The 14,311-nt window shown below is 37.5% G+C and overlaps 1 pseudogene; it reads left to right on the forward strand.

Moving 5' to 3' along the window:
* The first annotated feature begins 1,047 nt into the window (after window positions 1-1,047).
* Window positions 1,048-14,311, forward strand: part of LOC107714986 (homeodomain-interacting protein kinase 1-like) — a 24,987-nt pseudogene continuing 11,723 nt past the window's right edge.

Below are 14,311 nucleotides of genomic sequence, written 5' to 3' on the forward strand. Positions count from 1 at the left end.
CATGTTGTGTTTACATTTTGAATAAATAATATTCTGTTAAAGAAAGCGGTCCTTCGTGTGTTATTCAAATTCAGTTCTTGCCATTTGACAAAGCAGTGATGCAATATCACCAAATTCAGTTAAAATACCCAGAGACAAAACACTTCTTAACCTCATGCCTCATGTTACTATATACTTTATAGACATGTTATTCACAACCACTAAGATGTAATTGCATTTGAACACTCCCAAGTCCCTTAAAATGAAAAAAAAATATGCATAAAAATTCCCTAAAATTGCCGTACACATGCAAATACTAATCATCCATATTCGTAGTTACTGCTGATAACAATCTTGGACGTATGTGTATGTATAATTTCTGGAAATTGGATGAAAAATTACTATGAGGTATCTAATGTTATATTTACGCCATGCTAATATCAATGTATTTTTTGAAGAACCTTGCTATATGGACAATACTCCAAAAAAATGTTAGTAACAACAACATTAAACATCATTTTACATCACGGTTTCCCAAACTGTGGTTCGTGAGTTTAATGAAAAGCAAAATCAATAAAAAAGTAACTGTAGTTTGATCATGAGTATTTTAAAATGTAATATAATCTAATTACTAGTACTTAATTTTTGGAATCTGATTACGCAATGTAATCGGTTACTGTTTGTACCATGGATTTATCATCTAATATCATTCATGTATATCTTACATGCATTATAAACATTAGAAACTTATGTAGATATGAGCGTTTTAACTGAAAATCTTTTATATACCCATCATATTCCAGGTTTTATGACTAGTTAAACATAAAAAAGTAGTCAAATAGACGAAACATCTTGCATTATAAAAAACAACAACAAAGTATTTGAGTTTATGCATGTAAAATTTTTAATAAAACACAGAAACGGAAAACAATATGCTTATAATACTGCATCAAACTGTTCCACAGCTACATGTCATGACTAACAAGTCTAGAGATCACTGATTTATGCACCACGTGACCCGTGTCCGGCCAATCAGCGCTCGATCTCACACCCCGGAAATGGAGTCCGTTTAATGTCCTACATTCCTCTCCAGGTCTCAGTCATAATTCTGTGCGCTGTCCTTGCAGAATATTAATGTGTAACGATGGTGTTGACGGTGCGTTGGACTGTGTCTAACAATATTAGACACCCGGAAGCTTGTCGGCTCGAATAAAGCGACGTTTTTACGGAGGGACATTGCTATAAAAAAAGAGAAAACAATTAGGCCTAATAGGAGAGATGAGGAACAAGTGTCAAGCTGAGGAATTCAACACACAGCAGGTGAGCTGTAAATATTTTACACTGCATAAAGACAGTTAATGTGAGGATTTCTGAAGCGTGTTGCATGTATTACAGCACGCCAGGTTGTATTTCCGCAGCCAGCGAACTATTTGACACGACAGTCTCGGGTGTGTGCTGACTCAGTCAACTTGACTGGTAATGTAAGTACATGTCAGTGCACGTTTGACTGTCACAATGAAAGTTGGATAGTTTGTTTGTGAAACATTGGTCGCCGCCACACCTCTTTTTTATCACACAGTAGCAACCATTGCCATGACAACCCCTCCCAATTAACTGGCTACAGCCATTTCTATCGCAACCACCCTGGATCACCTAGCTATAGCGGTTGCTAGAGCAACGTACGTTTGTTTTGTTCTTGGCTTTGTCTGGATGTTTTAAGATTATTCGGAAATGCATTCAAATTGCAAATTACTTGAATGCATACATTTAATGATGAACATTCTTTAATTTCTGAATTAAAAGGTAATTTCGATAAGTTTTGTGGGGCTAAAAAGTAAAAAAAATGATGATGATGATGTAACTGAAAAGTGTCTTTAAAAAGTTGAAATTCTTGGGGAAAAGCATGTGGATTTAGCATAATATTGTGCTATTGTGTAGTGTTATTTCTTTAATAAGCAGTGAAGCAGTTGTTTTAAAATATAAATATTAAAAAAAAAATTAAACAGTAATGTTAAATATTAAGTATACTTATTAAATATAAGTTCTGCATGGAAATTATTTTATAAAATGTAAATGTTATTTAAAAGTTATTTAAAAAAAACATTAAGATTTTAGCCATATAAACAATGACTTGAATGCATCTCCTCTGTGATAAACCTTTTTAATTTTTGAATTAAATGTCAATTTAATTTAATTAAATGTAACTTTTTATTAACTTGTTTGTTTGTATTTATTTATTTATTTTGAGGAACTAAAAGTGAAAAAATATCTATGTGGTATAAATGTAGCTGAAATAATTATAAATAAAAAATGCAATTCTTGAAAAATAAAAAGAAATGACAAAAGTTGATTGTATTTTAATGACATAATAGTATTTTTTTTAAAATAAATAAATAAATAAAACAAGTCAAAAGTGTAGAGAATGCTAGTGTTTGAGGGTCATGTTTTATAATAAATAAAAAGAAGACAAGTAGATAGAATAGAAAAAGAATAGAGAAAGCTAGTGTTAGAGGATTTTTTCTTATTAAAATAGAATAGAGAGTGCAAGTGTTAGAGGGTCAAGTGTTTTTTTTTTCTTCTTTTTTAAATAAAAAAAGAAAACGAGTAGATAAAATAGTATTAGAATAGAGAGTGCTAGAGTTAGAGGGGCAAAAGAAGATGGAAGAGATATGTTTTTAGTCATTTCTTGAAGATGTCTAAGGACTCGGCTGCTCTGTTTGAGTTGGGCAGGTCATTCCACCAGGAGGGAACAGTTAATGTAAAATGTATTATTTAATTTTAAGTTATGCAAGAAAATTATTTTTCACTTTTTCTTTTCTAGGCATGTCCTCACAAATGCAGGCGTTTTCCTCTCCCTCCGTGTCCTCCAGTGGCCTGTCCCGCTCCAAGAAACTGAAGTTGGAAAACCATGCATGGAACGTGAGCAGCCAATCGGGTGAGAGCAGCTACCACCAGTCGAATGGCTCCTCCCCCTCCACATCTGGATTCAACCCCAATTACAACTCCTCCAACCTGGTCTTACCTCCTTCTGGAGGCTCGCGGGAACAGACAGTGGTACGTGTCGCAGACAGCACCGGCAGCGTCCCGGAGCCTTCATCCTCCTCCTCGTCATCATCCACATCCAGTCAGCATGGAAAAGATACAGGCTCCACCTCTCTGACATGTGAGGGCTATCAGAAACAGGGCAGTCTGAAGCGGAAAAGTGAGGAGGTGGACAGCAGCGACAGCGTGCAGATTTTGGAGGATCTGTCGGCTCCTGTGCTCCCCAACCATGTGGCCGGAGGTGGAGGCAACGCCACGGCTCATTCCACATCCACCACCAAGAGCAGCAACTCCCACAGTGAGGGCGACTACCAGCTGGTGCAGCACGAGATCCTTTGCTCTGTCTCCAACAGCTACGAGGTTCTGGAGTTCCTCGGCCGGGGAACATTTGGACAGGTCGCGAAATGCTGGAAGCGTGGAACTAATGAGATTGTGGCCATTAAGATTCTCAAGAATCATCCGTCATATGCCCGCCAGGGTCAAATAGAGGTGAGCAGTTAACCAGTATCAAAGTCTTTTCCAATCATTGTATTTTAGTACTGTAAATGACTGAAGCTCCTTTGTGCCTTAAGTGTAAATCAAGAAATAAATAAGAGATATTAAGAGATATAAAGCAGCAATTATGAGAATTAGTCGTAAGTGTGAGATATATAGGTTGCACTATCAACAAAAATATACAGTTTTACTGTTGCAATTACGGGAAACCGTCACAGTTATCAGATATACATATGCAATTAAGAGAAATAGTCGCAATTGTGAGGTAGGCCTATGTCACAAGTAGCAGTTGTGAGATATATAGTCGCTTATGAGAAAAAGTTTAAATTGTGAGATATACAGTCGCAGTTGTGAGATGTGAAGTTGCAGTTGTGAGATACTACGTCGCAACTGTAAGATACATAGTCACAATTATGAGAAATAGTTGCAATGGTGAGATGTAATCGCTATTGCAAGAAATAGTCACAATTTTGAGATATACAATCACTATTACAAGAAATAGTTGCAGCTGTGAGATATACAACTTCACAATTGTGAGACATTCAATCACTATTACGAGAAATAATCTTAATTGTGAGAATATTTCAAGAAATAGTCACATGTGAGATATTCAATCACTATTACGAGAAATAGTTGCAGTTGTGAGATGTACAGCTTCACAATTGTGAGACCCACAATCTCTATTAAAAGAAATTGATGCAATTGTGAAACATTCAATCGCTATTACGAGAAATAGACGCAATTGTGAAACATGCAATCGCTATTACGAGAAATAGTCACAATTGTGAGACAGTCACTATTACGATAAATAGACGCAATTTGTGAAACATTCAATCGCTATTACGAGAAATAGTCACAGTTTTGAGGCATGCAGTCACTATTACGAGCAACCGTCGCAATTGTAAAACATTCTGTCGCTATTACGAGAAATAGACACAATTGTGTAGATGTTAAAGGGGTCATATGATGCTTTTTTAAAGATCATTATTTTGTGTATTTGGTGTAACAGAATATGTTGACATGCTTTAATGTTCAAAAAACACATTATTTTTCAAATACTGTACATTATTGTAGGTCCTCTATGCCCCGCCTCTCTCAAACGCTTCGTTTTCTACAAAGCCCCTCCTTCTGACAAGCGCAGTCTGCTCTGATTGGCCAGCTGACCCAGTGCATTGTGATTGGCCGAACACCGCAAGCACTCGTCGGAAATGTAACGCCCCTTACCATAATCGCGAGCTTCATCTTTCAAAATAAATGTAAAGACAGAGCCCGAAAGGGGAACAGAGTCGCGTGACAGACACAGTGATGAAGCTGGTATGTGTTTGCAGTACACAAGCCATGGTTAAGACATCTAACTCTGTGATGTGACCCTGTCTCTGTCTCTCTCTCTCTCTCTCACACACATACACACACACACACGTGATGCGCAAAACTCCGCATTTGAACAGTCAATAGCAAATACTTAAACTAATAACAAAACAGTAGTTGATTCAGAAGTGCCAGATTGTCATAGCAAAGTCAGAATTACCTCCTCTCCTAGGTTCATGAAACGGTCGTCCATAAAATGCATTGCTGTTCTGTTGTAAGTAATCTTAAAGATTCCTAAATGTATCTACTTTCGGAAATGCCAAATGAAGTGCTTTTGCTTTCGCCTAGAAACACACAGCGTCTCTCTGACATGGCTGCTTCAACACTAACTGCGGTTACTGAAACCATGCCTTCTTTCTTTGCGTGCACATTTGGGCTGCATTATTCTAATATTTCCACATAGTGAGGTAGATATGTGGGGCGTGTTAGAACGAGCCGTTTTAGGGGGGCGTGGCAGAGTCTTAACTTTGATAAAGAATATCTCTTTGGTTTTGAGACTTTAGTCTTTGCAACTTCAGGGATCTTATCTATGCACAATCAGCTTGTAACACTCCAAAGAGAAAGGAAAACTTGAAATCGCATCATATGACCCCTTTAATAAAACACAATCTAATCCACATTTTTCTGAACGTGGAAGTCTCGCCCGACTGGAACGGTGCTTTACATTTCCGGTCTCTGGTGTTTCTAGTCACATTTACATATTTTCCGAGCCGACAATATAATGTAAAACCTATAAAATGGTTTAAAAAAAGCACATGGTGCCCTAGTTTCATCACTTTACAGTGTCGCAATGACCGTCTTTTTGCAGTAAAGGACCTGTCTGTCATAGTTTGAGGAGTAGGAAGATGACATGAAGCGACGCGAGGTTAGCTGCATTAAAAACAGATGAACGCACATGTACATATACTGTTCCCGATCGGGGTGAAGTTCACTGGATTTTGTTCACAGAATGATAAGAGCACACATTTTAACATATTATTTTATTATTTAATTAACACTCAGTATTTTAACTTAAGTGATGCAAGCCATGCATACAGCGCCGGACATGGGCAGATTTTCTGGTACGCAAAACAAATATTTTAAAGGAATTCCTTAGCTTATTGCCATTACTGTGGCAGCCAACAACAGCACAGCTTAACCCTGCGCTAATTTTTATATTTAGCTTTATTGAAAAAGTTTCAATTCAGTCCATCTTTTTATCACGTTTTAAGATTGATTTCTATGGAGACCGGCCGTAGCTGTCGGGCAAGATGGCGGATAGCAACGGCGGCACTTAATATCCGCGTTCTGATTGGTCAGATTGCCTGTCAATCAAGCTCCCTGCGAACAATCACTATTACAAGAAATAGTTGAATATGCGAGATATGCAATAGCTATTATTAAAAATAGTTGCAGTTGTAAAATATACAGTCATTATTATGAGAAATAGTCACAGTTATGAGATATGCAGTCGCTGTAATGGTGAGATATACAATAACTATTTGCCAGAAATAGTTGCAATTGTAAGATATACAGTCGCAATTACGAAAAATAATCACAATTACAAGATATGAAGTTGCATTTGTGAGGTGCTAAGTTGCAATTGTGAGATACACAGTCACAATTACTAGTATTAGTCACAATTGAAGGATGTACATTAAATAAAAGTTGCACATACAGGAAGTACAGTTTTAATCATTTTTACTTTGAGGTGGAAACAGACTTCTGTAGCAAATACTTATAATTAATATCGGACTGATGCAGTGATAAATGTAATGCATCTATTTCTAAGTTTGCTATTAATCATCAATCAAGTGCTTGATACAGATCTATTTAAATGTAATGAACTCAATCCTGTCCGATTAAAGGTGGGCATCCTCAGCCGTCTGAGCACAGAGAATGCAGACGAGTTCAACTTTGTGCGCTCTTACGAGTGCTTCCAGCACAAAAACCACACGTGTCTGGTGTTTGAGATGCTGGAGCAGAACCTCTACGACTTCCTCAAGCACAGCAAGTTCAGCCCACTGCTCCTCAAATGTATCCGGCCGGTCCTGCAGCAGGTTGCCACGGCACTGCTGAAGCTGAAGAGTTTGGGTCTCATCCACGCTGATCTGAAGCCTGAAAACATCATGCTGGTGGACCCCATCAGACAGCCCTACAGAGTCAAAGTCATTGACTTCGGTTCAGCGAGTCACGTCTCGAAGGCGTTGTGCTCAACCTACCTGCAGTCTAGATACTACCGGTAAGGGATATTTGATGTCAAAAGGAATGGACAAGTGGTTGTACATTTACATTTGTGCATTTAGAATCTAAAGCAACTTAGTGAATCCAAGTTCAATTTTACTAAGCGGCGTAAGAATGTACATACATTCTAAACAAATAAAAGCAAATGCAAGATAATTATACTAATGTTACAGGCATGAATTTATATAAATTCATATTGATATGATACTATTATGTGCATAAAAACTATTAAACTCCCTTAAACCCTAATACTGAGTTTACATTTAGATATAGGCATTTGGCTAGTTTTAGGGTTTTATTTGGATATAATGAGAAATAGTCACAATTGTGAGACATACAGTCACTCTTACGAAAAATAGTCGTAATTGTGAAACATTCAATCGCTACTTCGAGAAATAGTCACAATTGACCTATCGGTAAGCCCCTTCCCTCGAACGCAGATGAGCCAATGGCAGTCGAGTATAAGTTGCACGTAGGGTTGGGTACCGAAACCCGGTACCAATATGGCACTATGTAACCGGTATGTACTAGAACCGAATCCGAACGCAGATTTCGGTGCCATGCCTGAGCGATCGATTGAAATATTTGTCCTCTGGTTCTCCGAAACGGACATAAGAAGCATCATCACTGGCACCGCACGTGAAAAATAATTTCCCGACTGAGAAAATGCACGTGAACTCAAGTCGGAAAGCTCCAATAATACAAATCCAACACATCTTGTAGTTATGAGAGTGTCCATGTTGTTTTCACATTCCGACTCGGGAAATGAGAGCATCCGAGGAGCGCGTGAATGCATAGTGCTAATGGCCAATCCATAATTTTTTGGGGGGAATTTTTTAAAGCAAAAAAAATTTTCTGAAGTATCGGTTCAGGCACCATTTAGGCACCGGAACCGTTTTAAAAGTATCGATTTGGCACCGGTATCGAAAAAAAACCAAACAATACCCAACCCTAATTGCACGGGGAGCAGAACTCGGACATCTTTAGGGTTTCAGCACCATAGAGAAACATTGGAGGATCCGAAGCTCGCATCGGTTTTATGGTGTTTATGCTGCAAAAATGGAAAAACGATGTGCCTGGGGTACTTGTAACACTGATTCCAGGTATCCTGAGAGGATAGGCAATATAATTTATTTTATTACATTTCCTAAACCCAAACAAAACAGAGCAAAATGTCCAAGCATTCAACCCCAATCCCAGTGAAGACAAAAACGTTCATTTTCTTGTTGTCATATTCTCATTAAGTTACAATTTTAATCTGCTCAAGCAGAACGTTAATGTCATCTTGTGTTTCAGCAAGGTATCTCTGGCTAAAACTAACGTTAAAGTTAGTGAGTCAATGCTGTCGGTACAAACCTAAATAGCGGACTGTTCTCACATCATGTACAGTGTAGGTCAAAAACACAAATGAAGGTCTACATTTCAGTGCCTCTCCATATGAAAATGGTTAAATGTTAATTAATTTAATCGTACCCTGCGATACATGAACAGTGTTGATCCTGCGTGTTGTCATCCGCGATTGTGACGGCCGTAATATAAGACTTCTCCCGCTTGCATTGTGATCTGTGAACCCTCGCGTCGAGTTACCCCCACCATATTTATTTTAAAATCTTTTATATATTCCTCCATGGAATATTTAATTCCCACTTGAATGGTGGCCCTTCTGTGTCCAAAATTGTTCAAAAACATCGTGGGACAAGGTTTTCACACTGACTGCTGTCATTGTAAGAGAGTGAGCAGCTCCATTTGTTTGTCCGAGGGAGCAACAGTAACTAAGGGGGGCTGGGCTTACAGATAGGTCAATTGTGAGACATACAAGTAACTATTACGAGAAATAGTCGCAATTGTGAAACATTTAATCGCTATTACGAGAAATAGTCGCAATTGTGAGACATTCAATGGCTATTACGAGAAATAGTCACAATTGTGAGACCTTCAATGGCTATTACGAGAAATAGTCGCAATTGTGAAACATTCAAAAGCTATTACGAGAAATAGTCGCAATTGTGAGACCTTCAGTGACTATTATGAGAAATAGTCGCAATTGTGAAACATTCAAACGCTATTACGCTATTAAGAAAACGACTTATTTTCGTTCTCAAAAATCATAATATTTCTTAAATTTAGTTTTTAAATATTAAATAAAATTGTGTTTTAGTACTTTTTGGTAATTACACAAATAAAAAAAATATCCATATATATGTCTATCACTAAATAATGTCTTCACATGTCTTCATCCCTAAATAATTTGTTTACTGTAAATCATATATATATTTTATTACATACTGGTAAAAGATGTATAACCTGAGTGCACTGTAAGTCGCTTTGGATAAAAGCGTCTGCTAAATGCATAAGTTAAGTTATTTATCTCCCTACCTGTAATTCTCCCAATCTAATACACCTTATAAAAATATCTGCCAGTGAAATGAAGCTAATTTATTCATTAATGTGTTGTAATTTGCCTGTTGTCGTGTAGAGCTCCTGAGATCATTCTGGGCCTTCCTTTCTGTGAGGCCATTGACATGTGGTCACTGGGTTGTGTCATTGCTGAACTGTTTCTGGGCTGGCCTTTGTATCCAGGAGCCTCAGAATATGATCAGGTCAGTAATGAGGTTTTGTTTGCTTAAATTTAATCAGTTCTGTGCTAAATCAATTAGTTTTATTCAAAATTCAATTGAGAAGGCTATTAATAGATTTGGAAAGCAACACAAGGGGTCGCTAACACTTATGATGAAGAGTCATGCCAGTACCGGTAATCTTAAAACTGACAATACTGGCTGAAATATTAGTTTATTACTAGTAAATAATCATATACAGCAAATACAGACTAGTTACCTTTCTCTGCATATACTACTTGGCTACAAACATCTGTCCATCTGTGAAAAATGGGAGTGTAATCTACATTTAATGTATATCTCTACAGATTCGGTACATTTCCCAGACTCAAGGTTTGCCAGCTGAGTATCTCCTAAGCGCCGGCACTAAAACCAGCCGTTTCTTCCACAGAGGCCCAGACTCCAGCTACCCTCTCTGGAGACTCAAGGCATGTCCCACTTAAAGCACTGCTGTGTATTTTATGTTCAAAGGCATCAGCGGTCAATTCATGATTGAACGCTTTCCTCACTGATGTTTTTCTGTTTTTAGACTCCTGCAGAGCACGAGGCAGAGTTTGGGATAAAGTCCAAAGAGGCTCGCAATTTATAAGAAAAAAAAGGAAAACTGCAATAAATTTAATTTTGAAATATATTCAAAAAGAGAAAGAGTTATTTTAAATCTAATAATATTTCACAATATTGCTGTTTTTACAAAAATTTTGATCAAAGATATGCAGCCTTGGTGAGCATAAGAGACTTCAGACTTCTTTTAAAAATGACTTATTTTGTGATTGGGTAAGCAAGGTGTTGAATATTAAATAGGCACTGATTGGTTATCCAATCATAAAAGAGGTAATTTACATATTAAATTCATGGTACAGTTGCAAAACAGCCTGTTAGTTTCTGAGTGTCAGAGTAAGTAAATGAGCATGTAAAACTAATTATGATTGACATTTAACATGGTCAATGTCACAAATCTTTTTTGATTAGTGACCTTAAAATAATGCAGGATCTTAAATACTTCCTTATATCTTTGATTGATTTTTTTTTTTTTAAATATGGAAACTTGTATTGCCAGGTTTAAGTTAGTTCTTTCTCACACTCCAGGTCAACATGACTAACCTGGAGGGCACAGACATCTTGGCGGAGAAGGCTGATCGGAGGGAGTTCATTGACCTGCTAAAGAAAATGCTAACTCTAGACGCAGACAAGCGGATCACGCCCACCAAGACCCTCAACCACCCATTTGTGACAATGGCTCAGCTGCTTCACTTCCCACACAGCTCACAGTAAGCCCTGCTCTGCTGACGAGTTGATTATCTACATATAATGTAGATATAATAGCCACATCTCTCCCAGTACTCCTCTGATGACACTAACACTAGTGCCGCCCTCTCTTGTTGTGTAGCGTAAAGTCCTGCTTCCAAAACATGGAGATCTGCAAGCGCAGGTGTACGGCCTTCGACAACAACAAGAACCTGTTCGCCAGCCACAACGCCCCCAGCGCAGCCACCAACCTCACCGTCACCTTCAGCAGTCAACTCAATCAGCACAGCCAGGTATGTGGGACTGCACAGATGCATGGGAAAGTTAATTTGTTTGTAATGCATTTCCTTTCAGTCTGTTGCTTGTGGTGATAAAAAAATAAAAATAGAATTATACGACTGAATATCACCAGTAGTGTCAAACTACTGTAGTGTTTTAAAGGGATAGTTCATCTAAAAATGACAGACTCTGTCATAATTTACTCACTCTCATGACATTCCAAAGTTGTTCTTTTTTCTGTGAAAGACAAGAATGATTTTTGATGAAGCTCTTTTTCATACAAAATCATTTCATAGTGGCCAATCTTCAAATATGATGAAAAACTCCCACAAATGTAATCTGTATGACTCAAACACTATATTCCAAGTCTTCTGAATTGATATAATTGCTGTTAGTTTGTGAACTGCTGCAACTGAATCATTGAATCAGTGGGTTGAGAGTCTTAAGAATCTGATTAGTCTGATTCATTCACAAATCAGACTGATCCTCATCTCATATTCAGCTCATTTGACTCAGTGATTTGGTTCATGAGGTAACAGCTCACTAGATTACCAGTGAATTTAAATATAAAACTTTGGTCTGTTCCTCACAAAGCTATCGTATCATGACTTCAGAAGACTTGGAATATAGTAGTTTTATATTAGTATTATTTATATGCTATTATAGTGTTTAATAATATTTTAAATGAGTTTTATATTTTAGGTTTAGGTTTTTGATCTAATATTTAGTTTTGATTTTATTTCAGCTTTATTTCAAATACCAAAAAATGTTTTAATAAAAATAATTATAATGTACAAGTCATATGAATTACTTATATGGGTTGGGGTTTGTCGTTTTTTAGAGCTTGACAGATGTGGTCAAATATAAATTGTCTGCATAAATAGGGTTTGGAACAGCCTGCTTGAAACAACATCAGAACTGTCATTAATAGATGAACTACTGCTTTAAAGCATAGTATACATGCTATATTAAGATCTTTAGTGCTATTTCTGTGCTTAGTCAATGTTGTTAAGAAACTCCCTCTCTTTCCGTAACTGCCAGATGGCCTCCACGGGGGGCCAGTCCCTGTCTCTTAGCAGCAACGTCCCTTTACTGAACTACCAGCCTGGTCTGTACCAGCAGGCCACTATAAATATACCAGGCTTGGCTCAGCAGAGTGTGCCATTGCAGGCTCGCCCTACTCAGCTGTGTGCCCAGACAGAGCCCTTCCAGCAAACCCTCATTGTGTGCCCTCCTACCATCCAGGGTGAGCCTGTACCTGACCCTACCTCTCTGTCCAAACCCACTTCTCCCTACACCTTACCCTCCATTCCTTTAGACTCACACCACTTCCGAATGCATGAACTGAATCACTCATTTTTGATTCCCCAGGCCTGCAGACCTCCAATAAACACGCTGTATATCCAGTGAGAATGGATAACTCTGTTCCCATAGTGCCCCAGAACCAGTCCACCCAGCCTCTACACATTCAGCCCAGCATGCTCACACAGGTAGGCATCATGTTTGTGTGTTATCTGTTTCTCCTCCTACACTGTTTTATATGATCCTTGTTTCTCTGTTCTTGTGATTTCCTCCCTGTTAGCATTGAGTATTTTTTTTTTCCTAAATCACCTTTTTACTCATTAATGTGCAGCAAGAATTACAGTGAAGACTAAAAACAAAAGAGGTAGTTGTTTTAAATCCTTTTTAGTCTGTGTCTCAGAGCGGGTGTAACATGAAGTGTAAACAGCCTTTTTCCAGGAAAATATCATCATCAGCTGGCATTTACGTTAAATATAATTAAAACAGGATCATTTCACATGCACACTGCATTTAACAAACGTCTAAATTTCTGTAATCTGATCTGTTGAAGTTATAGTTTTTGTTCGCACTGCTTACCATTCATAAGTTTGGGGTTGGTAAGAAATTTTAAATGTTTTTAATAGAAGTCTCTTATGCTCACCGAAGCTGCATTTGTTTGATCAATAATACAATAAAAACAGGAATATTGTGAAATATTATTACAATTTAAAATAACTTTTATATCTGTGATGGCAAAGCTGTTTTCAGTGTCACATGATTCTTCAGAAATCATTCTAATATGCTGATTTGCTCCTCAAGCAACGTTTCTAATTATTATCAGTGTTGAACGCCACTGTGTAGATTAATATATTTTTGTGGAAACCATGATACATTTTTTTCAGGATTTTTTGATGAATAGAAAGTCTAAAAGAACAGCATTTATTTGAAATATTTTGTAACTACAAATATCTCTGCTGTCACTTTTTATAGATTTAAAGGGTTACTCCACCCCTAAATGAAAATTTTGTCATTAATCACTTACCCCCATGTCGTTCCAAACCCGTAAAAGCTTAGTTCGTCTTCGGAACACAATTTAAGATATTTTGGATGTGTTGTGTCGAAGTCTGTTCCCCCTATGTTTCCCCTTAGTTTAGTGTTCCCGTTCCCGCATACAGAGCACGCGCATGTGCTTGTTCCAGGTTGTGGCTAGAAGGGATACAGCAAAAACCGGAAGCTAACAATAAATTTAATTTTCTACCTATTAGATTGTGTTTTATTAACGTTTAATTATTTAATTATTGTTGTACAGTGTGAGTGTGTATATAAAATATATAATACAATAATATTTTATGCTGTGCTTTTGGAGGTATGTGGTACCTATTTACTGCTAAATTATTCAACTACATCATTAGCTTGCATATCTATTATGTTTTCATATAAAACAATCACTTAAATGATGATCAAGTTTAAAATGTCAAATTTGAGTTGTATCAGTGCACAGGAACAGTGGAACGAGCACATGCGCGTGCTCTGTACGCTGTTTGTGTAGCGGGAATGCTAAACTAAGGGGAAACATAGGGGGAACAGACTTCGACACAACACCGGGAGGCTTGTGACTGTCCCATTGACTGCCTAGTAAATTACACTGTCAAGGTCCAGAAAAGTATGAAAGACATTGTCAGAATAGTCCATCTGCCATCAGTGGTTCAACCGTAACGTTATGAAGCGACGAGAATACTTTTTGTACGCGAAGAAAACAAAAATAACGACTTTATTCAACAATT

The sequence above is a fragment of the Sinocyclocheilus rhinocerous genome, unplaced genomic scaffold, assembly GCF_001515625.1.
Source record: "Sinocyclocheilus rhinocerous isolate Xijiao unplaced genomic scaffold, SAMN03320098_v1.1 scaffold28, whole genome shotgun sequence".
Taxonomy (NCBI): domain Eukaryota; kingdom Metazoa; phylum Chordata; class Actinopteri; order Cypriniformes; family Cyprinidae; genus Sinocyclocheilus; species Sinocyclocheilus rhinocerous.